Here is a 27,506-nt window from a genome sequence, read left to right as displayed (position 1 = left end):
GACATTCAGAAGACATCAGAAGTTTTTAATGTTTGACATTTTAGTGTATTTTTTGTCTTTGTTGGAAGCCGCCCAGAGTGGCTGGGGAAACGCAGCCAGATGGGCGGGGTACAAATAATAAATTATGATGATGATGATGAATAGAATTCTACAGGATGTGTTACTCATGTGTGAAAACAGTCCCGATCCAAGGATCCCCAGGTAGACATCAGGCGCCATTCTGGCACCCGGGCATCTTCACTTGGTTGCAAGTGGCAGATAGGCATGTGCAAATTTTGAACACTGTGTAGTTTGTTATGGGTGCTGAGAGTTATTAGGTAAAGGTAAAGGGACCCCTGACAATTAGGTCCAGTCGCGGACGACTCTGGGGTTGCGGCGCTCATCTTGCTTTATTGGCCGAGGGAGCTGGCGTTCAGCTTCCGGGTCGTGTGGCCAGCATGACTAAGTCGCTTCAGCGAACCAGAGCAGCACATGGAAACGCCGTTTACCTTCCCGCTGGAGCGGTACCTATTTATCTACTTGCACCTTGACGGGCTTTCAAACTGCTAGGTTGGCAGAAGCAGGGACCGAGCAACAGGAGCTCATCCCATCGCGGGGATTCGAACCGCTGATTTTCTGATCGGCAAGCCCTAGGCTCTGTGGTTTAACCCACAGCGCCACCTGCATCGGGCTGAGAGTTATTAGGAGACCTCTACAGTGGTACCTTGGGTTACAGACGCTTCAGGTTACAGACTCCGCTAACCCAGAAATAGTACCTTGGGTTAAGAACTTTGCTTCAGGATGAGAACGGAAATCGTGCAGCGGCAGCGGGAGGCCCCATTAACTAAAGTGGTGCTTCAGGTTAAGAAAAGTTTCAGGTTAAGAACGGACCTCCGGAATGAATTAAGTTCTTAACCAGAGCTACCACTGTATTTGCCTCCCACAGCTAGAATCCCCATACTGGTTTAACATTCCATTTCTCTTCCCAGAAGCCATGATAGTCACATCCATACAATACATTTAAAGCACTAAGTCCTAAGAGGAGCAACTGAAAGAGCTGGGTAGGAGGTCCTCTAGGCATCTACCTCCAGATGGTGGAGACATCAGGGGCCATCCTGGCACCTGGGCATCTTCACTTGGTTGCACGTGGCTGATAGCCAGGCGCAAAAATGCTCCTGGGAGGAATCATAGAATCATAGAATCATAGAGTTGGAAGAGACCACAAGGGCCATCGAGTCCAACCCCCTGCCAAGCAGGAAACACCATCACAGCACTCCTGACATATGGTTGTCAAGCCTCTGCTTAAAGACCTCCAAAGTAGGAGACTCCACCACACTCCTTGGCAGCAAATTCCACTGTCAAACAGCTCTTACTGTCAGGAAGTTCTTCCTCATGTTTAGGTGGAATCTTCTTTCTTGTAGTTTGGATCCATTGCTCCGTGTCCGCTTCTCTGGAGCAGCAGAAAACAACCTTTCTCCCTCTATGTAACATCCTTTTATATATTTGAACATGGCTATCATATCACCCCTTAACCTCCTCTTCTCCAGGCTAAACATGCCCAGCTCCCTTAGCCGTTCCTCATAAGGCATCATTTCCAGGCCTTTGACCATTTTGGTTGCCCTCCTCTGGACACGTTCCAGTTTGTCAGTGTCCTTCTTGAACTGTGGTGCCCAGAACTGGACACAGTACTCCAGGTGAGGTCTGACCAGAGCAGAATACAGTGGCACTATTACTTCCCTTGATCTAGATGCTATACTCCTATTGATGCAGCCCAGAATTGCATTGGCTTTTTTAGCTGCCGCTAAAAAAAGGAGTGGGAGATTAAGGCGGACATGATTGGCTGCCTTCAAATCTTTGAAGGGCTGTCGCTCAGAAGATGAAGCAGGCCTGTCCTCTCTTGCTCCAAGCGAGCAGCACGAGATCCAGTGGGTGGAAATTGCGGCCAAGCCAATTTTGGCAAAACGTTGGAAGGTATTTCCAGAATGCGGCAGCTAGACTGGTGATTGAGAGCGGCTGCCAAGACCATATAACACCGGTCTTGAAAGACCTACACTGGCTCCCAGTACGTTTCTGAGCACAATTCAAAGTGTTGGTGCTGACCTTTAAAGCCCTAAACGGCCTCGGTCCAGTATATCTGAAGGAGCGTCTCCACCCCCATCGTTCTGCCCGGACACTGAGGTCCAGCACCGAGGGCCTTCTGGCGGTTCCCTCCCTGCGAGAAGCAAAGCTACAGGGAACCAGGCATAGGGCCTTTTTGGTAGTGGCGCCCTCCCTGTGGAACGCCCTCCCATCAGATGTCAAAGAGAACAACAACTACCAGACTTTTAGAAGACATCTGAAGGCAGCCCTGTTTAGGGAAGCTTTTAATGCTTATAGGTTATTGTATTTTAGTGTTTTGTTGGAAGCTGCCAGAGTGGCTGGGGAAACCCACCAGATGGGCTGGGTATAAATAATAAATTAGTATTAGTATTAGTGATGGTAGGAGCTTCTTGATAGTGGAACAGGTTGTCCCAGGAGTGGGTGAGCTCTTCTTCGCGGTAAGTACTTAAGGTGGTAGCCAGGTGGCCATCTGCCAGGGATTCTGGAGTTTGCTTCTCGAGCTGCAGATCCTGCAATCTGCATGTGGTTGGACTGGGTGACGTCCAAGGTACTTTCCAAGGTTCTTTGGGGGAAAGGCCACAGCTCAATGGCACAACATCTGCTTTGCAAACCGAAGTTCCCAGGTTCAATCCCCAGCTTCTCCAGGAAGAGTTAGGAGAGATTCCCTGCTAGGGCTGGGCAACATCTGGTTTTCAACATCTAGATATACCACCGCCTAAACTTTGCGATATACCAATATATCACGATGTCTGAAATAAGCGTGGGGATATGTAGAGGCATTGGCTGGTTTCATATGACCAGTGTGGTGTAGTGGTTAAGAGCGGTAGACTCGTAATCTGGTGAACCGGGTTCGCGTCCCCGCTCCTCCACATGCAGCTGCTGGGTGACCTTGGGCCAGTCACAGCAAGCACAGTTGCCTCCCGACAGTATGACTTCACCCCCAAAAGGTGCCCTCCTCCATTGTCTCCCGAGACAGAGGGATGCCAGCAACAACCATTGTTTGATCTGCTTGATTTTGTTGTGAGCCACCTAGGGATATTATTGTTTTATTAAATTCTTGAAATGCTAAGACCAGTAATGATGGACAAAGTCTGTCTACTGCTGCTGCCAAACCTTTCCTGCAGTGCCGTGTTCATGTGAGGCAAGGCTGAGATCTAGAGGGAAAGTTCTGTGGAAATATCAGCCAGTGTGGTGTAGTGGTTAAGAGCAGCAGATTCGTAATCTGGTGAACCGGGTTCGCGTCTCCGCTCCTCCACATGCAGCTGCTGGGTGACCTTGGGCCAGTCACACTTCTCTGAAGTCTCTCAGCCCCACTCACCTCACAGAGTGTTTGTTGTGGGGGAGGAAGGGAAAGGAGAATGTTAGCTGCTTTGAGACTCCTTTGGGTAGTGATAAAGCAGGATATCAAATCCAAACTCTTCTTCTTTCACATCTGCCGTTGCTCAGGGATTCTTACGAACACCCATATCAGCTCTGAAAAGTCCGTCCTGCCATCTTGATTCAAAATGATGTCCAGTTTTATCCAGACGTGGGCAACAGCAGATCTCATGAACTGTCTTGCAAAAGTTGGTTACGACACCCTCAGCGGTGTCCAAATGCATAACAAGTAGTAGATTTGTGCTGGCAGTTTTTGGAGGGCCATCGGTGCAAAATAAGCACAGTAGCATTGGGGTTTCATGCATGTGTATTTGCTTGTGTATATGTTGTGCAGCCAAGATGAATCTAATTCAGGGATAGACTGATTCCGTTGGCAGAATTCCCACATGTTGGCATTGGGTTGGCCAGAAGCCAAAGGGGTGTGTGTCTCATTTTTTGCCCCCCTGCCCCCCCAGCTGCCATGGAACGGACAGAGTATTCTTTCCAGAGATCAGACCTGATTTCTTAGCAAAGGCTGTATACAATGTCCTGATCCAATCCACTGCCCAGATACATTTATATATCCTTTTTATATGTTCAGATTCTAAGTGTTGAGCAGCTGACTTAACTCTCAATGTATGCATGGTCATTATAATGTATGTGTGTGGAAAGCACTCTGTACGTGGCCAGGAACACTGCAGTAGGGGCTCCCTACAGATGCCCCAACCAACATGTTTCCCGCCTGCCCTGCCCCACTGTCTGTTTGCTGTAAGCTAGGGGTCAGCAAACTTTTTCAGCAGAATTTGTGGGGGGCTGGACTATATATTTTTTTTGGGGGGGGGAATATGAATGAATTCCTAGGCCCACAAATTACCCAGAGATGCATTTTAAATAAAAGGACACATTCTACTCATGTAAAAATACGCTGATTGTACGCGGGCCAGATTTAGAACGCAATTTGGCCGGATCCGGCCCCCGGGCCTTAGTTTGCCTACCCACACATTCTGTACATACCTGGCAAGGGCTCCTGTAGAAATTCCTGAAGAATTCTAGGGTAAGTTTGTATAAGCGAAACAATTTTTCGAAAGGAAGGGGAGTAGGGGTGCAGACTAAGCAGGGGGTATCCCTTGCAAGTCAAGACTGCTGGAGCGCTTGACATAAGTTGCAGCAGCTTCCCTGTGGGTGGTCTGAGTCCCTCTTCTTCCCCAGTGCCTGTCAGTTGCAATTCCACTGCGAAAAGAGGACTGTCCAACTCTTAAGGCTGTAGACAGAAGCACTCTGGTGCGAACCTTGGATATCACCTGCTTGAGTGGCTCTTTGTGACATTCCTTCCCCTTCTCAGCACTGTAGCAAATGTGCCCGTTTCCATCAGAGATGCTTCAGTCTGGTTCTGCAAGATCAGTTCATGCGGGATGCTCAGCGTGGATCAAAGACTTGCAGCTTTGGCTTGCTGCTTCCTATCGATAGCCTTAATTTGGATTGCTCTTTATTTTTACGGAGTGACTTTGAGGTCCGGTTTTCCTGGCAGTGATTTTTTCTGCATCGGCGGGGGAATTGGACTACATGACTTCTGAGGTTCCTTTTCTAGTGACACTCCTCTGTCAGCGCTCACAAAACTTTAGGAGGTGGAGGGCGGGGGGGGGGTAGGAACTTGCCCCTAGGACCTTACAATCTAAAAAGCCTTCACCTATTCCCCCATTGGGGACGCGGGTGGCGCTGTGGGTTAAACCACAGAGCCTAGGACTTGCCGATCAGAAGGTTGGCGGTTCGAATCCCCGCGACGGGGTGAGCTCCCGTTGCTCGGTCCCTGCTCCTGCCAACCTAGCAGTTTGAAAGCACGTCAAAGTGCAAGTAGATAAATAGGTACCGGTTTGGCAGGAAGGTAAGCGGTGTTTCTCTGCGCTGCTCTGGTTCGCCAGAAGCGGCTTAGTTCTGCTGGCCACATGACCCGGAAGCTGTACGCCAGCTCCCTCGGCCAATAAAGCGAGATGAGCGCTGCAACCCCAGAGTTGGTCACGACTGGACCTAATGGTCAGGGGTCCCTTTACCTTTATCCCCCCACTGGAGCCTTTTAAGGGGTGTTTGGATGAAGGGTGTTATACAGTGGTTTCTCCGGTTACGAACTTAATTCGTTCTGAAGGTCCGTTCTTAAGCCGAAATCATTCTTAACATGAGGCACGCTTTCGCTAATGGAGCCTTCCGCTTCTGCTGTTCGACTTCTGCCTGTGTCCCAGGGCAAAGGTTGCAACTAGGGGGCGTCTCCTTCTGGGTTAGCGGAGCGTGTTACCCGAAGCATTCGTAAGGGGGACAGTACATAACACGAGGTTCCACTGTACAGATTTGATCATTGTCAACAACATATTGCCAACTCTTATCCGTTGGTGATCTCCCACCTACACTCTCATGTGCCTCCTTGATTTATAGCAGTGGTGGCCAAACTCCCCCCCCCCCCAAAGATGTTTTGGGACTACAATTCCCATCATCCCTGACCACTGGCTCTGTTAGCTAGGGATGATGGGAGTTGTAGTCCCAAAACATCTGGAGGGCCGAGTGTGGCCACTACTAATTTATAGGATCGTAAACCACTGCTTGATGCGGACAGACACCCAGGGCTAGAGCATCTGTCTGTGGGTCCCTAGACGTTGTTGGACTACAACTCCCATCATCCCTGAGCTCTTGCTAGCTAGCTAGGGGTGATGGGAGTTGTAGTTCAACAACATCTGGGGACCCACGGGTAGAGAAAGGCTGGAGCTGGTGCTTGAAGGCCTTCAGCCAAAGAGAACCCACCTTTCCTACAGGAGAGAAATTAGAATCTTTGGGAAGGCTCTGCAATATTTCTGCTGGTCAGCGAATGGTTTTAGGGCCATAATTCCTGAATTGATCAGCTGCTGTGCCATTAAGGAAGGAATAGCTGGCTGGAGCAAATGTTTCATTAAAGTGCTTCTCCGTGCTAGAGATTTCTTGCTCTCTCTATAATTTATTGCTTTGGTCCAATAAGCCTGTGCTGGAGATGGTTAATGCTGCTGTCTCTGCATCGGGCGTAACAGCAGTTAAGAGACTGAGCCATAAACCTCTCCCATCTTTGTATTCCTATCTGCAACATGGGATAATAACGCTAGACTGCCTTACAGGGTGGTTGTAAGGATTATTAAGACAGCAGAGGCTTTTGACACTCAAAGTGTGTTTTGAATGCAAGTAGCAGCACTTATTCCAGATGCAGAGGTGCTGAAGAGGGACCCATCGTTGGAGGGAGGCTGTTGTCTCTCTGCAAGAGTTGCTGCTCTGGCTTCTGTAGTTCTGTTGCTTCTGCGTTTTGGGTTTGGCTGGTCACTTGGTTACGCCTTGTTCAGAGATACAGCCAGCTGGCTCTCAGAGGAGGCTTCCTGGTTTTATCTCTGAGTTGCATTCTTAGCTCTCCATATCTTGGTTAAGACACTCGTGCAGAAACACGGGAGAGACTCGCCTCACCAGAACGCGGGAAGAGCCCTGTTGCGTCAGACCAAAGGCACATTTAACACCCCTTTTCTGCAGTGGCCAAGGAGATGCTTCCAGAAAGCCCAGAAGCTGGTGTGAAAGCAATAGCCCTTTCAGGCCTAGCAAATGGAGTTCAGCAGCTTCTTGTTGTTTAGTTGTTTAGTCGTGTCCGACTCTTTGTGAACCCCTGGACCAGAGCACGCCAGGCACTCCTGTCTTCCACTGCCTCCCGCAGTTTGGTCAAACTCATGTTCGTAGCTTCGAGAACACTGTCCAACCATCTCGTCCTCTCTCATCCCCTTCTCCTTGTGCCCTCCATCTTTCCTAAGATCAGGGTCCTTTCCAGGGAGTCTTCTCTGCTCATGAGGTGGCCAAAGTCTTGGAGCCTCAGCTTCAGGATCTGTCCTTCTAGCGAGCACTCAGGGCTGATTTCCTTCAGAATGGATCGGTTTGATCTTCTTGCAGTCCATGGGACTCTCAAGAGTCTCCTCCAGCACCATAATTCAAAAGCATCCATTCTTCAGCGATCAGCCTTCTTTATGGTCCAGCTCTCACTTCCACACATCACTACTGGGAAAACCAGCTTACTGTCAGCCATATGTTCATCATAGCAGTGTTAGAAATTCCCATGTGCCAGAAGTTTTTTGTTACTAGCATGGGTCCAGTTGCAACCACGTAGCCCCTCCAGCTTGCTTAAACAGGTCAGCAGAAGAGCTTTATCTCTCTTCTTTTTCTCCAGGGAATACATACTTCACCCCTACATCCTCAGTTAATTCCTACGACGAGCCTGCGAGGTAGGTTAAGAGACCGCGACGGACTCCAAGGTCACCCAGTGAGCTTCAAGTCTGAGTGGGGATTTGAACCCTGATCTCCCAGGTCCTAGTCCGACACTCTAACCACTAAACCACACGAGCTCCCTAGAGTTCTTCTACTATGGGGCAGCTGTATAAATTAAGTACAGTGGTACAGCGGTTGCAAATGGGATCCGTTCTGGAGGTCTCGACGCATCCCAAGGAATTCGCAACCGGAGGACTGCTTCTGTGCATGTGCGCGGTGCAGTTTAGCACTTCTGCGCATGCACGCGCGGCAAAACCCGGAAAACCCGATTCCCCCCCGCTTCCCCCCCTTTTTCTAAGCTGCTAAGCTGCTAATAGCCTTTTAGCCACTAATCCGCTAATCCTTTAATAGCCGCTAAGCCTTTAATAGCCGCTAAACCGCTAATAGCGCTAATCCACTAATCCGCTAATAGGGTTGCTTCGCAAGACGAAAAAAATGCTAGACGAAGAGACTCGCGGAACGGATTAATTTCGTCTTGCGAGGCACCACTGTATATATTTGTGTTACTAACACTGCATCCTAGCCAGTAACCATCGATAGGGTTGTTCATGAATTTGGGTGGTTCCATTTTAGCAACACAGAAAGGCTACCAGACCATTGATCTGCATCTGGTTCAGTTCTGTTCACGGTGTTTAGCAACAACTCTTGGGACCGGCCCTATAATTCAACAGAGTTAGGCAGCAGCTTTTGGGTATGAAGACTAAAAGCTAGCAAATTGTTAGGGTGGGGAGGGTGGGGGGCTTCAAAAGCTGACAACAGCCAGGCTTTCACATATTTATAAAACTAATTCATTAAGACAATTCAGATACCTTTTTTAAAAAACCCAAACATATAAATTCCAAATTCCTTTTTTGTGTGTGTGTGCGCACGTTTGTGCTGAGGGGAATAATTTTACACGTTGCGACCTGGAAAGTGATACATCAGGGCTGCCTTCAGCGGTGGAAACACCCATTTCCTCCTCAGACCACAAAAGAGATTTAACTCTTGGTGGCAGTTCGAATTTCCTGACGCTCGAGACATTCCCTTGCAATGGACCACTGACGCCAAGTGGGTTTGGGTTGGCAACGTTTTTCAAACCGCAAGACTTCGAGAGACTTCAGCAAGAGTCTGGCTTATGCTCTCTGCTGTGCCAGTAGAGCGTCGCAGATAAAAGCCAGTGCAAGATGATTGAGGGTTTGGGGGACGAATGGGGATACAGAAAGAGGGAAAAACGAGATTCTGTCTCCTTCTTTTGCTTGATAAAGGCCTAGAACAATTGCCTTAAAGTTGCTGTGCTTGCATTTGCGTTGATAAGGGAGCGCTCACCGAAAGCGATATTCTTTTCCTGCGCTGCTAATTAATTTTGTACACGTTGGAAACTCTGCCTTTGTCCTTGCAGTCACTATATTACATGAGAATTGGCAGTCAAGCTTTGCAGGAAGAAGCAGCGGGGAACTTTCAGATCTGCCTCGGAGGTGTCGTTCCCTTAAGGCAGGGGTGCCTTGGGTGGTCTCCCCCCACAACAGCTAGAATCCCTGCGCTTCACCGATGTGTTCATAGGAAATTGACTTATGCCAAGTCAGATTACTGGTCCATCTAGATTAGTTCTGTCTATCAGCAGCGTTCTGGGACTTCTCCCAATCCTAACTGGAGATCCTGAGGATTGAACCTTGGACCTTGCAAGCCAGACACTCTGCCGCTGATCTATAGCCCATCCCCACAAATGTATTTGTTAGATTAGTTTGGAATCTCGTAAGAGGTAAGGCAGCCTTCGCGCAAACCTCCAGAAGTTGGACTACAACTCCCTTCATCCCTGATCGTTTGATCATGTTGGTGTTGGGCTGATAGGAGTTTTAGTCCGAAATATCTGGAGGGACCTAGACAGCATCTTAAAAAGTAGAGACATCACCTTGTCAACAAAGGTCCGTATAGTAAAAGCTATGGTTTTCCCAGTAGTGATGTATGGAAGTGAGAGCTGGACCACAAAGAAGGCTGATTGCCGAAGAATGGATGCTTTTGAATTATGGTGCTGGAGGAGACTCTTGAGAGTCCCATGGACTGCAAGAAGATCAAACCTATCCATTCTGAAGGAAATCAGCCCTAAGTACTCACTTGGAAGGACAGATCCTGAAGCTGAGACTCCAATACTTTGGCCACCTCATGAGAAGAGAAGACTCCCTGGAAAAGACCCTGATGGTAGGAAAGATGGAGGGCACAAAGAGAAGGGGATGGCAGAGGATGAGATGGTTGGACAGTGTTCATTTTGGACTCACAGCTGTCCATGGAGGTGCACCATGGTCTACCAGCTCCATCTGGTACGCAGGATGAGACCCTGTCTGCCCACAGACTGCCTTGCCAGAGTGGTGCATGCTCTGGCTATCTCCCTCTTGGACTACTGCCAGGCGCTCTACGTGGGGCTACCTTTGAAGGTGACCCAGAAACTGCAATTAATCCAGAATGCGGCAGCCAGACTGGTGACTGGGAGTGGCCGCCGGGACCACATAACACCGGTCCTGAGAGATCTACATTTGCTCCCAGTATGTTTCTGAGCACAATTCAAAGTGTTGGTGCTGACCTTTAAAGCCCTAAATAGCCTCGGTCCTGTATACCTGAAGGAGCGTCTCCACCCCCATCGTTCAGCCCGGACACTGAGGTCCAGCTCCGAGGGCCTTCTGGCAGTTCCCTCACTGCGAGAAGTGAGGTTACAGGAAACCAGGCAGAGGGCCTTCTTGGTAGTGGCGCCCACCCTGTGGAACACCCTCCCTTCATATGTGAAGGAAATAAGCAGCTATCTTATCTTTAAAAGACACCTGAAAGCAGCCGTGTTTAGGGAAGTTTTTAATATTTAATGCTGTATTGTTTTTAATGCTTGATTGGAAGCTGCCCAGAATGGCTGGGGAAACTCAGCCAGATGGGCGGGGTATAAATAATAAATTGTTATTATGATTATGATTATTACAGTGGTACCTCCGGTTACATACGCTTCAGGTTACATACGCTTCAGGTTACAAACTCCGCTAACCCAGAAATAGTGCTTCAGGTTAAGAACTTTGCTTCAGGATGAGAACAGAAATTGTGGTCTGGCGGCGCGGCGGCAGCAGGAGGCCCCATTAGCTAAAGTGGTGCTTCAGTTTAAGAACAGTTTCAGGTTAAGTACGGACCTCTGGAATAAATTATGTACTTAACCCGAGGTAAGGTAAAGGTAAAGGTACCCCTGCCCGAACGGGCCAGTCTTGACAGACTCTGGGGTTTGTGCGCCCATCTCACATCTATTGGCCGGGGGCCAGCGCTGTCCGGAGACACTTCCGGGTCACTTGGCCAGCGTGACAAAGCTGCATCTGGCGAGCCAGCGCAGCACACGGAACGCCGTTTACCTTCCCGCTGGTAAGCGGTACCTATTTATCTACTTGCACCCGGGGGTGCTTTCGAACTGCTAGGTTGGCAGGCGCTGGGACCGAGCAGCGGGAGCGCACCCCGCCGCGGGGATTCGAACCGCCGACCTTTCGATCAGCAAGCCCTAGGCGCTGAGGCTTTTACCCACAGCGCCACCCGCGTCCCTAACCCGAGGTACCACTGTATTATTACCAAGCCACCCTGACTGGGGCTGAGGGGACTTGACATGAGCCAACAGTGTGACGCGGCAGCTAAAAAAGCCAATGCAATTCTGGGCTGCATCAATAGGAGTATAGCATCTAGATCAAGGGAAGTAATAGTGCCACTGTATTCTGCTCTGGTCAGACCTCACCTGGAGTACTGTGTCCAGTTCTGGGCACCACAATTCAAGAAGGACACTGACAAACTGGAACGGGTCCAGAGGAGGGCAACCAAAATGGTCAAAGGCCTGGAAACGATGCCTTATGAGGAACGGCTAAGGGAGCTGGGCATGTTTAGCCTGGAGAAGAGGAGGTTAAGGGGTGATATGATAGCCATGTTCAAATATATAAAAGGATGTCACATAGAGGAGGGAGAAAGGTTGTTTTCTGCTGCTCCAGAGAAGCAGACGTGGAGCAATGGATCCAAACTACAAGAAAGAAGATTCCACCTAAACATTCGGAAGAACTTCCTGATGGTAAGAGCTGTTCGACAGTGGAATTTGCTGCCAAGGAGTGTGGTGGAGTCTCCTTTTTTGGAGGTCTTTAAGCAGAGGCTCTGATGGTGTTTCCTGCCTGGCAGGGGGTTGGACTCGATGGCCCTTGTGGTCTCTTCCAACTCTATGATTCTATGACTTGGAAGAGGCGCCAGATTCGAAAAGGCTGACCGTCGCTACAGTGGCTCTTTGTTGCATCTGGTACACTGAGATGTGTGGAGTCGGAAAACTGGCAACTTTTGAAGCCTGATACTGCATAAACATATATATGGAAATAACTATTCATTCATAACATGCTGCAGTCCTGGGTGAGTTGATTTGAGGGCAAGTCTTGCTGACGTCGATGGGGTCCACCTCTGAGCGAAACACTCCTGTTTTTCCTGGTTTGTTTTGCATACGGCCTTTTCATGGACGGAATATTTTAATCCAAATGTGGATGAAGAGTGTAGGAGGCCTCGTATTGTACATTCCGGAGATACCATCTCCCACCACTCCCTCTCATTCCCACTCTCCTGTTTTTGATTCATAATGAATTGAACCTCCAAGCATCTTGAAGGGAAATTTTATCGCTGACCTTGAGTCGTATCAAGTTAGCGTTTCATCCTCTTATTCCTTTGCCTCCTGGTGAGTTAGGCTTGTGATGATGAGACACATTTAACAGCCCCATGCTTGTGGTTTGCTAAGGCTGCTTCCCTCTGGGCTAGGAGAGAGTGCTTATGCTTATTTTTTTTTAAAGAAGCAGGTTTTAAAAAGGTTTTGTTTTTGTCTATTAAAACAGAATGGCTTTTCCGCTAGACTGGAAACAAAACCTGGATTTATGTCGCTAGTCGAAATCTGTTTATGGCTGCAGTCATATTGTACTCTCAGAAGTAAGCCCTACTGCATTTGGTTGGCCTTCATTCTAACGTAGAATCATAGAAATGTAGGGTTGGAAAGGGGATCCAAGGGTCATCTAGACCAACCCCCCGCAATGTAGGAATCACAGCTAAAGAACACCCTGACAGGAGGCCACCCAACCGCTGTTTGGAAACCTCCAATGAAGGAGAGTGTACCATCTTCCATTTTCAACTCGGCATTCTAGTTTTTTGTTTTTTTGCAGTATTTTATTTTTATGGGAATAACATCTTGAGGCAAATATGATCCATCTATCCAAGTTTAGTGGCCAGTTCTTTAGCCTTGGCTTTTTCAAGCTTAGCAATGGGGGCCACTGACTTCGGCCCCAGAAGATTGCCACCCCACTGACGACGAATCTCGTCGTATCTCTCATTGTAGTTGGTCTTGACAGCTTCCACGAGTTTAGCTAGAGCTCCCTTGTGCTCGGAATTAACCTGAGTGAAGGCAACACAGGTACAGGTGTTTTGGTGGACAAGGCAGCCCTTGCCTTGCCTTTGATGATGCAATAGGGCACTCTCATTTTTCTGCACAAGGCAGGCAGGAGAACTACCAGCTCAACGGGGTCTCCATCATGTGCGATCACCACCAGCTGCACCTTCTTGTTCTCCACCAGAGTTGTAATAGTAATAATAAATTTATTATTTGTACCCCACCCATCTGACTGGGTTTCCCCAGCCACTCTGGGCGGCTTCCACAAAGACCAAAAATACACTAAGATGTCACACATTAAAAACTTTCCTGAACAGGGCTGCCTTAAGATGTCTTCTGAATGTCAGGTCGTTGTTTATCTCTTTGACATTTGATGGGAGGGCGTTCCATAGGGCGGGCGCCACTACCAAGAAGGCCCTCTGGTGGTTCCCTGTAACTTGGCTTCTTGCAGCGAGGGAACCGCCAGAATGCCATCGGAGCTGGACTTCAGTGTCCGGGCAAAAGGATGGAGGTAAAGACGCTCCTTCAGGTATGCTGGACCAAGGCCGTTTAGGGCTTTAAAGGTCAGCACCAACACTCTGAATTGTGCTTGGAAACGTACTGGGAGCCAACGTAGGTCTTTCAAGACCGGTGTTATATGGTCTCGGTGGCCGCCCCCAGTCACCAGTCTAGCTGCTGCATTCTGGGTTAGTTGTAGTTTCCGGGTCACCTTCAAAGGTAGTCCCACATAGAGTGCATTGCAGTAGTCCAAGCGGGAGATAACTAGAGCATGCACCACTCTGGCAAGGCAGTCCATGGGCAGGTAGGGTCTCAGCCTGCGTACCAGGTGGAGCTGGTAGACAGCTGCCCTGGATACATTTCTAATGGTGTTGACACCTGCTCTGATAGAGACGTCGCCTTTCCCTGCAGCCTTTTGCTCTGCACGGACCAACAGCCTCTGCTTCTTCTCCTGCTTCGTCTCAGGCCTGTATTTGTGCGCCCATTTCAGAAGCTGAGTAGCTGTCTGATGGCCCAATGCTTGAGTGAACTGGTTACCTGTTGGAGGCACCTTCAGCCTTTTGTAGAGGTTGGCTCTTTGGCGTTGAAGTCGGATATAGCGAGGCCATTTCACAAAGCGAGTCAGGTCCCGTTTGGGCTGAATGTCCTGCCCGATGCCAAAATTCTTGGGCCTGTTCTCAAAGAGAGGATTTACAGTGGTGCCCCGCAATACGAATGCCTCGCAAGACGGAAAACTCGCTAGACGAAAGAGTTTTCCGTTTTGGAGGTGCTTCGCAAAACGAATTTCCTATGGGCTTGCTTCGCAAGACGACAATGTCTTGCGAGTTCCTGCTGGTTCCCCCCCTTTTTCTAAGCTGCTAAGCCGCTTATCAGCTGATCCGATCAGCAGATAAGCCGCTAAAAGCCGCGAATAGCGCTAATCCGCTAATCCTTCAATGGGCTTGCTTCACAAGACGAAAAAACCGCTAGACGAAGAGAATCACAGAACGGATTCTTTTCATCTTGCGAGGCACCACTGTACAACCTTCTTGGCCTCCAGTTTCTTGACCACAGCAGGGGCCGGAGCCACCTTCTTCCCCTTGGCCTTCTTCCCCTTGGACATCTTGGCTTCTGCTTCGAAAAGGAAAGCAACTCGCCATTCTAGTTGATTAACCTGCTGATCTAAAGCTTAGGTAAAGGTAAAGGGACCCCTGACCATTAGGTCCAGTCATGACAGACTCTGGGGTTGTGGCGCTCATCTCGCTTTATTGGCCGAGGGAGCCGGCGTACAGCTTCCGGGTCACGTGGCCAGCATGACTAAGCCGCTTCTGGCGAACCAGAGCAGCACATGGAAACGCCATTTACCTTCCCGCCAGAGTGGTACCTATTTATCTACTTGCACTTTGACGTGCTTTCAAACTGCTAGGTTGGCAGGATCAGGGACCGAGCAACGGGAGCTCACCCCGTCACGGGGATTCGAACCGCCAACCTTCTGATCGGCAAGTCCTAGGCTCTGTGGTTTAACCCACAGCGCCACCCGCGTCCCCAATGGGGGAATAGGTGAAGGCTTTTTAGATTGTAAGGTCCTAGGGGCAAGTTCCTAACCCCCCCCGCCCTCCACCTCCTAAAGTTTTGTGAGCGCTGTCAGAGGAGTGTCACTAGAAAAGGAACCTCAGAAGTCATCTAGTCCAATTCCCCCGCCGATGCAGAAAAAATCACTGCCAACCTTCTGATCGGCAAGTCCTAGGCTCTGTGGTTGAACCCACAGCGCCACCCGCGTCCCTTGATCTAAAGCTTAGGCAATAATAATAAATTGTTTTCTTCTGCCCCAGCTCATTTTCCTTCCATCCTTTTTGGCACGAGACACCATCTGTTTCAAGTTTCTGCAAGGACAGTAAGTTATGTGTCTTAATTATTATATTCGGCTGCGGGGGTTTGAATATTTGATTTGGGACAGGGGCCCTAAGCTCCTCAGTCTGCAGGAGGGGCTTTCACGACGAAACAGCTGTGATTGGCAGAAGCCGATCTCCATGAAGCGGGGTTTTTTTTTGGAAAAAAGGTTATTAAAAATTCCAAAGCACCTGCTTATGTTATTCCTGGTTCAGTTCCCCCTCTTTTTATGAACAGTAAGATTCTCCATTCGGAGCGCTCCAAAGGCATCAGAGCAAAAGGGAGGCTATTTTATTTATGTGCAAGCTGTTCTGTTTTCCTGGGTCTCCTTTCATCAGTGCTAGAATATTGCAAGCAGAACCGGCAACAAATGGCTTGCAGTCCGAAAGCTCTGCTCTTCGGGATTCCAGCCACTCCGTTCCACCCCCCCCCCGATAAAAATAAAATAAAAAGCAGGTCCAATCTGAAGAGGTATTAACTGTGAAACCATTCTGGGAGTTGCAGTTGTCTGAAAGAAGTGGGTGTGCCCTAGCAACTATCAACGCCCTTAAACTACAGTTTCCAGGACTCTTTGGGGGGGAATCCTAGAATCCTAGAGTTGGAAGAGACCACAAGGGCCATCGAGTCCAACCCCCTGCCAAGCAGGAAACACCATCAGAGCACTCCTGACATATGGTTGTCAAGCCTCTGCTTAAAGACCTCCAAAGTAGGAGACTCCACCACACTCCTTGGCAGCAAATTCCACTGTCGAACAGCTCTTACTGTCAGGAAGTTCTTCCTAAGGTTTAGGTGGAATCTTCTTTCTTGTAGTTTGGATCCATTGCTCCGTGTCCGCTTCTCTGGAGCAGCAGAAAACAACCTTTCTCCCTCCTCTATGTGACATCCTTTTATATATTTGAACATGGCTATCATATCACCCCTTAACCTCCTCTTCTCCAGGCTAAACATGCCCAGCTCCCTTAGCCGTTCCTCATAAGGCATCGTTTCCAGGCCTTGGACCATTTTGGTTGCCCTCCTCTGGACACGTTCCAGTTTGTCAGTGTCCTTCTTGAATTGTGGTGCCCAGAACTGGACACAGTACTCCAGGTGAGGTCTGACCAGAGCAGAATACAGTGGCACTATTACTTCCCTTGATCTAGATGCTATACTCCTATTGATGCAGCCCAGAATTGCATTGGCTTTTTTAGCTGCCGCGTCACACTGTTGGCTCATGTCAAGTTTGTGGAAGCGATGGCTGTTAAGGTGGTATCATAGTGCTTCCAATTGTGCAGGTAAAATATAACTGATATACATTGGTACCTCAGGTTAAGAACTTAATTCGTTCTGGAGGTCTGTTCTTCACCTGAAACTGTTCTTAACCTGAAGCACCACTTTAGCTAATGGGGCCTCCCGCTGCTCCTGTGCCGCCGCCACACAATTTTTGTTCTCATCCTGAAGCAAAGTTCTTAACCCGAGGTAATATTTCTGGGTTAGCGTAGTCTGTAAGCTGAAGCATCTGTAACCTGAAGCGTATGTAACCCGAGGTACCACTGTAGAATCTTAAGAGTTGGAAGGGACTGTCAGGAGTTAATCCTACGCTTGAGTAGGACCCTGGCAGAGACACATGCCCAACTGGCATGTTCTCTCCCTCCTGGTAGATTGTTCGGGAGCTTTAAAAGCTTTCTTCAGCCCGAATATCACAGCGACCGATGCCAACTGACACTGGCACACTTAGGGATCTGCAGAGTTTGCGCATCATGCGTAACAAACCTCAGCAACTCAGCGTTTTGGCTAATCTACTTTATTTACATATAAACACACACGGAGCACTGCAAGATGGCTCCTTCTCTCTCTAGCATTAGACAGCAAAGAGAAAAAGAACAAAGGACAATAGTCCCACTTCACGGAACACAGTAACACAAACATCCTGTCTCCGTCACTTCCCACTCTGTGGAGTCAAAACATATACCGTCATGTGATAGACAACAGTCCCATGACTGCAATCATGGAGCAGGAATTCTAACAGAGACCCCGAGAGTCATCTAGTTCAACCCCTCTGCAATGCAGTAATCTCAGCTAAAGTATCCAGGATAGATGGCCATCCAACCTCTGCCGAAAAGCTTCCAAAGAAGGAGAGTCCACCAGCTCTTGTGGGAGTCTGTTCCACTGCTGAACAGCTCTTATTGTCAGAAAGTTTTTTCGAATGTTCAGTCAGAATTTCCTTTCTTGTAACTTGAAGCCATGGGTTCAAGTCCTACCTTCCAGAGAAGGAGAAAACAAGCATGCTCCCTCTTCCATGTGACAGCCCTTGAGATAGTTGAATATGGCTATCTTATCTCCTCTTAGTCTCCTCTTTTCCAGGTTTGATACAGGTGAAACTCGAAAAATTAGAATATCTTGGAAAAGTTCATTTATTTCAGTAATTCAACTGATCAACTGCCAGGTCAGCAGCCTTCCCCATGATTGTGCTTCCTACTGAACCAGACTGAGAGACCATTTAAAGGCCCAGGAACCCATTGCAGGTGTTATGGATTGAATAGCTACTGCACCTTCTCACAATATTCTAATTTTCGGAGATTGTTAATTTGGGGTTTTCATCACAATTATAACAAATAAAGGCTTGACATATCTCGCTTTGCATGTCACGAGTCTATCTCATATATTAGTTTCGCCCTTTAAGTTGAATTACTGAAATAAATGAACTTTTCCACGATGTTCTAATTTTTTGTATAGCCACTCCTTCAAGCGCTCCTCGTAAGGCTTTGTTTCCCAAATTCTGCAGGATGTGGTGGTATCAGTGTGTGAAAACAGTCAAGATCCAATGATCCCCAGGCATGCGCCTGCAGATGGTGGAGATGCCAGCGCCATTCTGGTGCTCAGGCAGCCATCTTGGCTTGGTCGCAACTGTTGGAAACTCTGGTTAATTTCAGACATTGGAGACGGGGCCTTTTCAGTGTTGGCTCCCAGCCTGTGCCATTCTCTTCCGCACAGCTGGCTCCTTCAGTTGCAAGTTGCAAAGGAAGCTGTAAAAGCTCAACCAATTTCCCTTGTCTTTAATTTATTATACTGCTTTATTTTATTTACTGTATCAATTCTTGTTGTTTTTTGCCGGTATGCTTTGAATTGTACTGGATTTGTTCTGTTCTGTTGACATTTGAATTATGCCTTTTAATGTTGCATGCCGTTGCTTTTTTTTTAAAAAAACAAAACACCGAAATGGCGTACTTGTTTAATTTAGTGGCATTAGAATCATAGAATCATAGAATCATAGAATCATAGAGTTGGAAGAGACCACAAGGGCCATCGAGTCCAACCCCCTGCCAAGCAGGAAACACCATCAGAGCACTCCTGACATATGGTTGTCAAGCCTCTGCTTAAAGACCTCCAAAGTAGGAGACTCCACCACACTCCTTGGCAGCAAATTCCACTGTCGAACAGCTCTTACTGTCAGGAAGTTCTTCCTAATGTTTAGGTGGAATCTTCTTTCGTGTAGTTTGGATCCATTGCTCCGTGTCTGCTTCTCTGGAGCAGTAGAAAACAACCTTTCTCCCTCCTCTATGTGACATCCTTTTATATATTTGAACATGGCTATCATATCACCCCTTAACCTCCTCTTCTCCAGGCTAAACATGCCCAGCTCCCTTAGCCGTTCCTCATAAGGCATCGTTTCCAGGCCTTTGACCATTTTGGTTGCCCTCTTCTGGACACGTTCCAGTTTGTCAGTGTCCTTCTTGAATTGTGGTGCCCAGAACTGGATTAGGAAGGCTGTCGTTTTGAAAGGCAGCCCGGAAGCATCCGAAATTGGAATAGATGAAGGGAAGTACGATGAAGATCTGGTCTAATCCAGCCGCTCTCTCCTTAGGAGGCTGAGTCACATAGCATAGAGCAGTGTTTTTCAGCCACTGTTCCGCGGCACACTAGTGTGCCGCGAGATGTTGCCTGGTGTGCCGTGGGAAAAATTGAAAAATTCGAAAGATTTTTTTAAAAAATAATGTCACATTTTCGCCCACTAGGCGGGCGCCGGACTGTGTCCACCCTATTTTCCCTCCGTCCTGGGTGGGGATCAGATCGGATGGGATCGGATGAGAGCGGACAGGCGGTCCGCTCTCATCCGATTCCCCATAGAGAGCAGCGGGGCTCTGACATCTCCCTCTCCACACACAGTGCGGAGACGGAGCTGTCATCCGCCGGCTCAGCGGGGATCAGTGGATCGATCCCCGCTGAGCAGAGAACAGTCCGCAACGTTTTTGTTTGCCATTAAAGAAAATAATATTAAACCATGCTTGAATGTTAAACCATGCTTCTTTGTGTTTATTTGATTCCTATTCAAGAGAATTACTTTATATATAGTCAATATAGGCACAGAGTTAATTTTTTTAACATTTTCTAATGGTGGTGTGCCTCGTGATTTTTTTCATGAAACAAGTGCGCCTTTGCCCAAAAAAGGTTGAAAAACACTGGCATAGAGCAAAGCCTAAAATCAAAAAGTGCTTTATGCTTTTTTTAAAAAGCCCTACCTAGCTTTGTGCTGTTTGCTTTGATAGCCAGGCCACCTCCTGGGACTCTGTCAAAGGTCTTTTCCCAGCACCTGCAACCTGGGAAAATACAAAATCTGCAAGGGTCTTTAGGACTGTTCCTCCACTGAACTACACCCCCTTCCAGCTCCTTTCCTCTTGGGGAGGGAAAAAAATTGGCACCCCCCCACCTTAGTATAGACTGTTTCCCTTAGGATAGTTCACTAACACCATGCTGCTTTACCCCAAAGATTATCTTTAAATTGCAAATGACTTATCTCTGATTGATGTCATCTTCCCGGCGGCCTTCAGAGACGGGGGGCACGTGAATTATATATTAATTAAGAGTGAAGAAGGAGCTGTTTTGCATAACCCCATTCCAGAAATCTATATTGGGAGAGGCAAATGTGCCCTAAGGGATTGCCAGGGGCAAGGCAGCGTGGGGGTGGGGTTCGGGCAGGTGGGGGTCTTGCTTAGAGAATCTGTCGAGCGCTGCATTTTTTATCCCATCCAATTGTGTTCACACACCGGAGATTTCTTTTAGCGACTGTAGTTGGCAGGATAAATCTGCACTGGAACAATTTCGTAAGAAGCTGTAGGTCATATCTGTGTCGAATAGGCACACATTGTATAGAAGGGGGTGGAAATTAACTCAAAAAGTCTTAGCGAGCTTTTCTTGGTGCAGCAAGAACAAGCCAAGCGAGGGAAACAGTGTTTGTGTCTGTGTGTTGAAAAAAGCAAAGTTGCTGATTCATACAGGACTCTTCCGTCAGGCCAGGGTGTTCAGGAATGAAAAATGGTGTGTTTTTGTGTGTATTTATTTCATACAATTCATATACCACTTGGTTGTAAAAGCAGTACCTCAAAGCAGTTTACAAAAGCAATGAATATAAAATTGTCGATAGTTTTGACCATTTCGAAACCATCTCTTACATAGAATTGCTGAGTTGGAGGAACACCTCTGTAAGTGTGGAAAGGCCCTTACATTTAATAGAATCGTATTAAATCGAGGGAGACTGTTCCACTGTTGAACCATCAGAAAGTTCTTCCTAAAGCAGGGGTCAGCAAACTTTTTCAACAATGGGCCGGTCCACTGTCCCTCAGACCTTGGGGGGGGGGCGGACTATATTTTGGAAAAAAATATTTGGATCAATTCCTATGCCCCACAAATAACCCAGAGATGCATTTTAAATAAAAGCACACATTCTACTCATGTAAAAACACCAGGAAATAACCCAGAGATGCATTTTAAATAAAAGAATATATTCGACTCATGTAAAAACACGCTGATTCCCGGACCGTCTGTGGGCCGGATTTAGAAGGCAATGGGGGCAGATTCAGCTCCCAGGACTTAGTTTGCCTACCCATGCTATAAATGCACAGCTTAAAAGTGTTTAATTAATAGCACAATGAATAAATGGATATAGTACAGGATAAACCATTTTTTTAGGCAACTACTCCCCAGAAGCACATATACTGTATTTATGCACTATCCATTTAATGTGATAATAGTTCTCAGGGTCTTCTTTCCACCAGCGCCCCTTGAAATCTAAATAATGCAAGCAGAGTGGCAGGCTGTCGAGTTGTCATGTCTCAAAACATTTCTACAAGTGTCCTGATGCAATTAATCCCCAAGTAGAGATTTGCATTTGTTTGAATAGAAAGTGCACAGTGTGGTATATAAAAGTTATTTACCTTTCCCTTTAGTTCAAAAGCTCTTAAGCAACGGGTCAAAATTCTGACAGCTATACAGCACATAAAACCAAAATAGTACATTTTCCCCCGTCCTGCATAATCGATCACAAGACGCAGTGCACACGCACCATTTGAATGGCGATACCCATCAACTTTGTGGGGGTCCGGTCCCCTGAAATATTTTATTGTGGGGACTGACACCTCCAGGGCCCCTAGAAGTTGGTTCCTATGTCCAACAACAACAATTTATTATTTATACCCCGCCCATCTGGCTGGGTCCCCCCCGCCACTCTGGCGGCTTCCAACAAAACACTAAAATACAATAACCTATTAAACATTAAAAGCTTCCCTAAACAGGGCTGCCTTCAGATGTCTTCTAAAAGTTTGGTAGTTGTTTTTCTCTTTGACATCTGGTGGGAGGGCATTCCAGAGGGCGGGTGCCACCACCGAGAAGGCCCTCTGCCTGGTTCCCTGTAACTTGGCTTCTCGCAGCGAGGGAACCGCCAGAAGGCCATCGGAGCTGGACTTCAGTGTCCGGGCAAAAGGATGGAGGTGGAGACGCTCCTTCAGGTATACTGGGCCGAGGCCGTTTAGGGCTTTAAAGGTCAGCACCAACACTTTGAATTGTGCTTGGAAACTTACTGGGAGCCAGTGTAGGTCTTTGAAGACCGGTGTTATATGGTCTCGGCGGCTGCTCCCAGTCACCTGTCTAGCTGCCGCATTCATGCTGTGGAAGACTCCTTAAATTTCCAAGGATGGCTCTTTAAAAGCCTTCTTCTTTTTTCTGTCCCCTTTTCTTTTCACCAATTTAATTTTCAGGCTCATTCTGCAGTCTCTCTTAGCATTCCCACATGCTGAGCTTCTACGTAAGTGAGACCCAGATTTTTCAGGTGCTACTAAAATATCTCCCTTGGTCTGGTCTCATGGGAAAGTCAGATGAACCCCAGCTATCAAACTGAGGAATACCTACGTATTAGAATTACTTGTTTTGGTTTCACACCTTCTTGCTTTCTTCTCACCTTTTTTTTTTGGGGGGGGGCTAATGTGCTATTTTCCAGTCTCCCCCAAAGCAGGCAGCTGTAATATTGAAGGGCCAGGCTTTGGACTGTGTATTTATTTGTATAGCAACTTGATAGTCTGCTCTTAAAATAGTCCTGGATAATATATCCACCTTTCCTCATAGCGTCTGCTGCCCTAATTTAAAACTTCCTGTCCAACACAGCCAAAATTTTCTTTAAAGAAAAACCCTCAAAAATTGAGAAAAGGCTGGTAAATCTTAAAACTGATAAGCAACTTAGGGGATAGATGGCTAAGTTTGTGGCTTTGAGAGACAATTAGTCCTGCATATGTCATCTTCTTGTCATGACATCTGAAACATGTGGACTTTGTGTAAACTTTTGAATCGGGAGGGTATTTTGCTGCTCTGTAAATTGAATTTGACCCAATTTTTAGCATGTGCGTTTGACTACAATTTAGTTAATGGGAAAAATGTACTATTTTGGTTTTATGTGCTGTATAGCTGTCAGAATTTTGATCCGTTGCTTAAGAGCTTTTGAACTAAAGGGAAAGGTAAATAACTTTTATATACCACACTGTGCACTTTCTATTCAAACAAATGCAAATCTCTACTTGGGGATTAATTTCCTCGGGACACTTGTAGAAATGTTTTGAGACATGGCAACTCGACAGCGTGCCGCTCTGCTTACATTATTTAGATTTCAAGGGGCGGGGGTGGAAATAAGACCCTGAGAACTATTAACACATTAAATTGATGGTGCATAAATACAGTATATGTGCTTCTGGGGAGTAGTTGCCTGAAAAAAATGGTTTATCCTGTACTATATCCATTTATTCATTGTGCTATTAATTAAATGCTTTTAAGCTGTGCGTTTATAGCATGGGTAGGCAAACTAAGGTCCGTGGGCCGGATCCAGCCCCATCGCCTTCTAAATCCAGCCCGCGGACGGTCTGGGAATCAGTGTGTTTTTACATGAGTCGAATGTGTCCTTTTATTTAAAATGCATCTCTGGGTTATTTCCTGGTGTTTTTACATGAGTAGAATGTGTGCTTTTATTTAAAATGCATCTTGGTTATTTGTGGGGCATAGGGATTCGTTACTTTCCACCCTTCCAAATACAGTGGTACCTCAGGTTACATACGCTTCAGGTTACATACGCTTCAGGTTCCAGACTCCGCTAACCCAGAAATAGTGCTTCAGGTTAAGAACTTTGCTTCAGGATGAGAACAGAAATCACACGGCGGCAGCAGCAGGAGGCCCCATTAGCTAAAGTGGTGCTTCAGGTTAAGAACAGTTTCAGGTTAAGAACGGACCTCCGGAACGAATTAAGTACTTAACCTGAGGTACCACTGTATAGTCTGGCCCCCCACAAGGTCTGAGGGACAGTGGACTGGCCCCCTGCTGAAAAAGTTTGGAGACCGCTGATTTATAGTGGTGGAAAAATTTCTGCGAAAAAACACAAGTCTGTTCCTCTCTCCCTCCTGCCCATTCTTCATCGCCCTTTGGGGTGAAATCGGCGCATTCATCCCTAGCCTAAGCATCACTCCTCTTGTCATTTGAGAAGCCCGGATATCTGTGAACAGAGGTGTGCGCCCTGATTCCTTTGCACGCCAGGCTTGCCATTTCAACCCTTGCAGTCCTCTTCTGCGGTGATTCACTCATTCCTCAGCGCCCTCAAAAGACTAGCTGTCAAAAAATCTCCCCCCCCCCCGCCGGCCAATTTTAAAGGCTGCTTTCTCTCGCCCCTTGCGTTATTAAACTTCCCTGACAGCTGGCAAGATTTGATTTGCGCTTGTGTGAGGGAGCTCCCTAATTTGTGATTTAGCTGCCTAATCCGGGGGAAATGGTTCCGGGAATCCCTGCGGCTACGATTGGGCTTTGGGGCATGATGTGAAAGCGAAGGCAGAACAGAAGCAGGCTTATTGTGGAACAACTCAGCGAGGCTTGCTTCTGAATAAGCATTCCTAGGGCCAGGGTGTGGGGGTTGCCAACTCCCAGAGACACCCCTCCCTGCCTGCTTCTCCGACTCCCCAGCCCTCCTCTGGCACCCATGTGCACTCATCGTGATTCGCAAGGTATCGCCACGTCGAATACAGTGGTATCTTGGTTCTCAAACTTAGTCCGTTCCGGAAGTCCGTTCCAAAACCAAAGCGTTCCAAAACCAAGGCGCGCTTTCTCCATAGAAAGTAATGCAAAACGGATTAATCCGTTCCAGACTTTTAAAAACAACCCCTACAACAGCAATTTAACATGAATTTTACTCTCTAACGAGACTGTTGATCTATAAAATGAAAGCAATAAGCAATGTACTGCAGTCACACAATCAATCAGTCAGTAGCTGAACTGGGTTCCACACAGTCACAGAAACAAAACAAAAAAGCCTCAAAAGCAGAAATGCAAAATAAACAGCAAAAACGGACAGACTTCAGTGTAACACTCAAAACGGAAGCGTAACACTCAAAACGGAGCATGTTCGGCTTCTGAAAAAAGTTTGCAAACCGGAACACTTACTTCTGGGTTTGCAGTATTTGGATTCCAAGTTGTTCAAGCACCAAGGCGTTTGAGAACCAAGGTACCACATTGTATTATGAAACTTCAGACCAATTTTGGATGTATTGATACATCGCCCAGCCCTAGCCATAAGAATCAGGATTGTGGGTGTGCCACTCAGCAGACAGGGAAGGAGACAGATAGTGCAGGGATCAGCAAGATTTATCTTGCCTGGGCTGGATTCTGAAATTTACAAACAATTGTCAAACAACCAAAATAAAAAGAGAATTCTGTAGATTCCCCTTGAATTCCCCCCTCCTCTTTGTGGGTCCTTAGTTAACCTTTTCGTCTTGCATCTTCTTTATTAAATCTATTAAATTTCCATTACAACCATAATTCAACGTTAAACTACAAGTATTATTTCAACCCTACTAATAATTTTAATTGTTTAACAATGGTTTTTAAGGTAAATGATATTTTCCACCCGCATTCCTTATTAAAGTTTTGATCTTCCTGATTTCTGATTCTTCCGGTCATTTTTGCCATTTTGACATAGTCCATCAACTTAATCTGCTCTTCTTGTGTGGTAAAGACTCTCTCTTCTTTCCATCTCTGGGCTAGTAACATCCGAGCAGCAGTGGTCGTGTACATAAATGTCTTTTCTGATCTGTTAGTATTTCGGCACCTAGAATTCCTAGAAGAAAAGCTTTGGGGTTTTGTTTTTTTAAAAAGAAAAAGTTATTTTAAACATTTTTTTCAGTTCATTATAGATCATCTCCCAGAATTCTTTTACTGCTTTACAAATCCACCAGATATGTTAAAAGGTGCCTTCTTTTCCCTCATATATGAGTTTCTAACACCAACCAACCATTCTGAGGTTGGTTGGATGGGTTGAGATAAATTGGGCAGCCTTCTCCATCTCTGATTTTTAATCTGAGGCAGAGAAGAACTGAGGACCTTATAATGTTTGTCTTCACTATGAGGCGACCATTACCCAAAACCCTTAAATTTGTTCCTGGGCCTGAGTCCCGCATGTTTTGCCAGCATCTCTAATGAGAACCATATTCCCTTTCAAGCGAAGTATCAAAAGCTTAATGGAACCCCTGGTTTTTAGTTTTATTTTTAGCCGGTAGAAATTTTGCAGTTCTTTGGAACAGCTGCCCCATTTCCCCCGTGTCTAATAATCTAGATACCCTTCTACATATTACGGGCATCTTGGCACAATTGGGTGTGCACAGAAACTATATGCAAGCAGATGTTCACACAGAGACTCCTTTGCTGCAGATGACCACAATAATGTCTATCTTGGGACTGTGGTGGAAACAGAGGGCTGTGAACGTGCTTCAGAAAGAACCCAAATTCTTCCAGATTTCGTGATGCTAATGAATTATGTAAGCTGATCAATTTTGCAAAGATCTGCATCTTTTACATACTGTGTTGTGCTTGTGTTGGAACAACCACCTTCGCTGAACACCAAAATTATATCCTTGGGCTACTGGGAATCCCGATGGGTCTTCCCGTAGCTTCGAAAATGTGACCAGATGTTGCCCGTATGTGATATTTTGTTCTTTGTATAGTCTCCGTATCCGTAAGATCTATAAACTTCAAAGCCCTGGGTTCAAGTTTTTCAGGGTAGTAGATTCTGGACTTTGATACTAAGTCTCGCAATTGTGTGGCATAATTCGGATTATTTGCAGTTCGTTTGTTTATTGCGTTTATATCCCACAATTTTCCTCCAAGTAACTCAGGTAACCTCACCCACCTCATTTAACCCCCGCAACAACCCTGTGAGCTGGGTTAGACTGAGAGGCTCAAGATTCGGTTGGCGGTTGGAGGATGGATGGTGGCTAACAGATTGAGGTTGAATCCTGACAAGACAGAAGTACTGTTTTTGGGGGACAGGAGGCGGGCAGGTGTGGAGGACTCCCTGGTCCTGAATGGGGTAACTGTGCCCCTGAAGGACCAGGTGCGCAGCCTGGGAGTCATTTTGGACTCACAGCTGTCCATGGAGGCGCAGGTCAATTCTGTATCCAGGGCAGCTGTCTACCAGCTCCATCTGGTATGCAGGCTGAGACCCTACCTGCCCGCGGACTGTCTGGCCAGAGTGGTGCATGCTCTGGTTATCTCCCGCTTGGACTACTGCAATGCACTCTACATGGGGCTACCTTTGAAGGTGACTCGGAAACTACAACTAATCCAGAATGCGGCAGCTAGACTGGTGACTGGGGGCGGCCGCCAAGACCATATAACACCGGTCCTGAAAGACCTACATTGGCTCCCAGTACATTTCCGAGCACAATTCAAAGTG

The 27,506-nt window shown here is 47.1% G+C and overlaps 1 protein-coding gene across 2 annotated transcripts in view; it reads left to right on the top strand.

Moving 5' to 3' along the window:
- PAK1 (p21 (RAC1) activated kinase 1) overlaps positions 1–27,506 on the top strand; it is a 112,298-nt gene that overhangs the window by 6,040 nt on the left and 78,752 nt on the right. Inside the window, exon 2 of one of the 2 annotated variants that reach the window (XM_082219362.1) lies at positions 15,445–15,506. The exons of the other annotated variant lie outside the window; for it this stretch is intronic. The gene's annotated coding sequence lies outside the window, so the exon portion shown is untranslated. The remainder of the gene's footprint in view (positions 1–15,444; positions 15,507–27,506) is intronic. 2 annotated transcript variants of the gene reach the window in all.

This window comes from Podarcis vaucheri (genome assembly GCF_965113315.1).
Source record: "Podarcis vaucheri genome assembly, chromosome: 4".
NCBI classification, from domain to species: domain Eukaryota; kingdom Metazoa; phylum Chordata; class Lepidosauria; order Squamata; family Lacertidae; genus Podarcis; species Podarcis vaucheri.
This window is presented reverse-complemented; position numbering and strand designations above follow the sequence as displayed.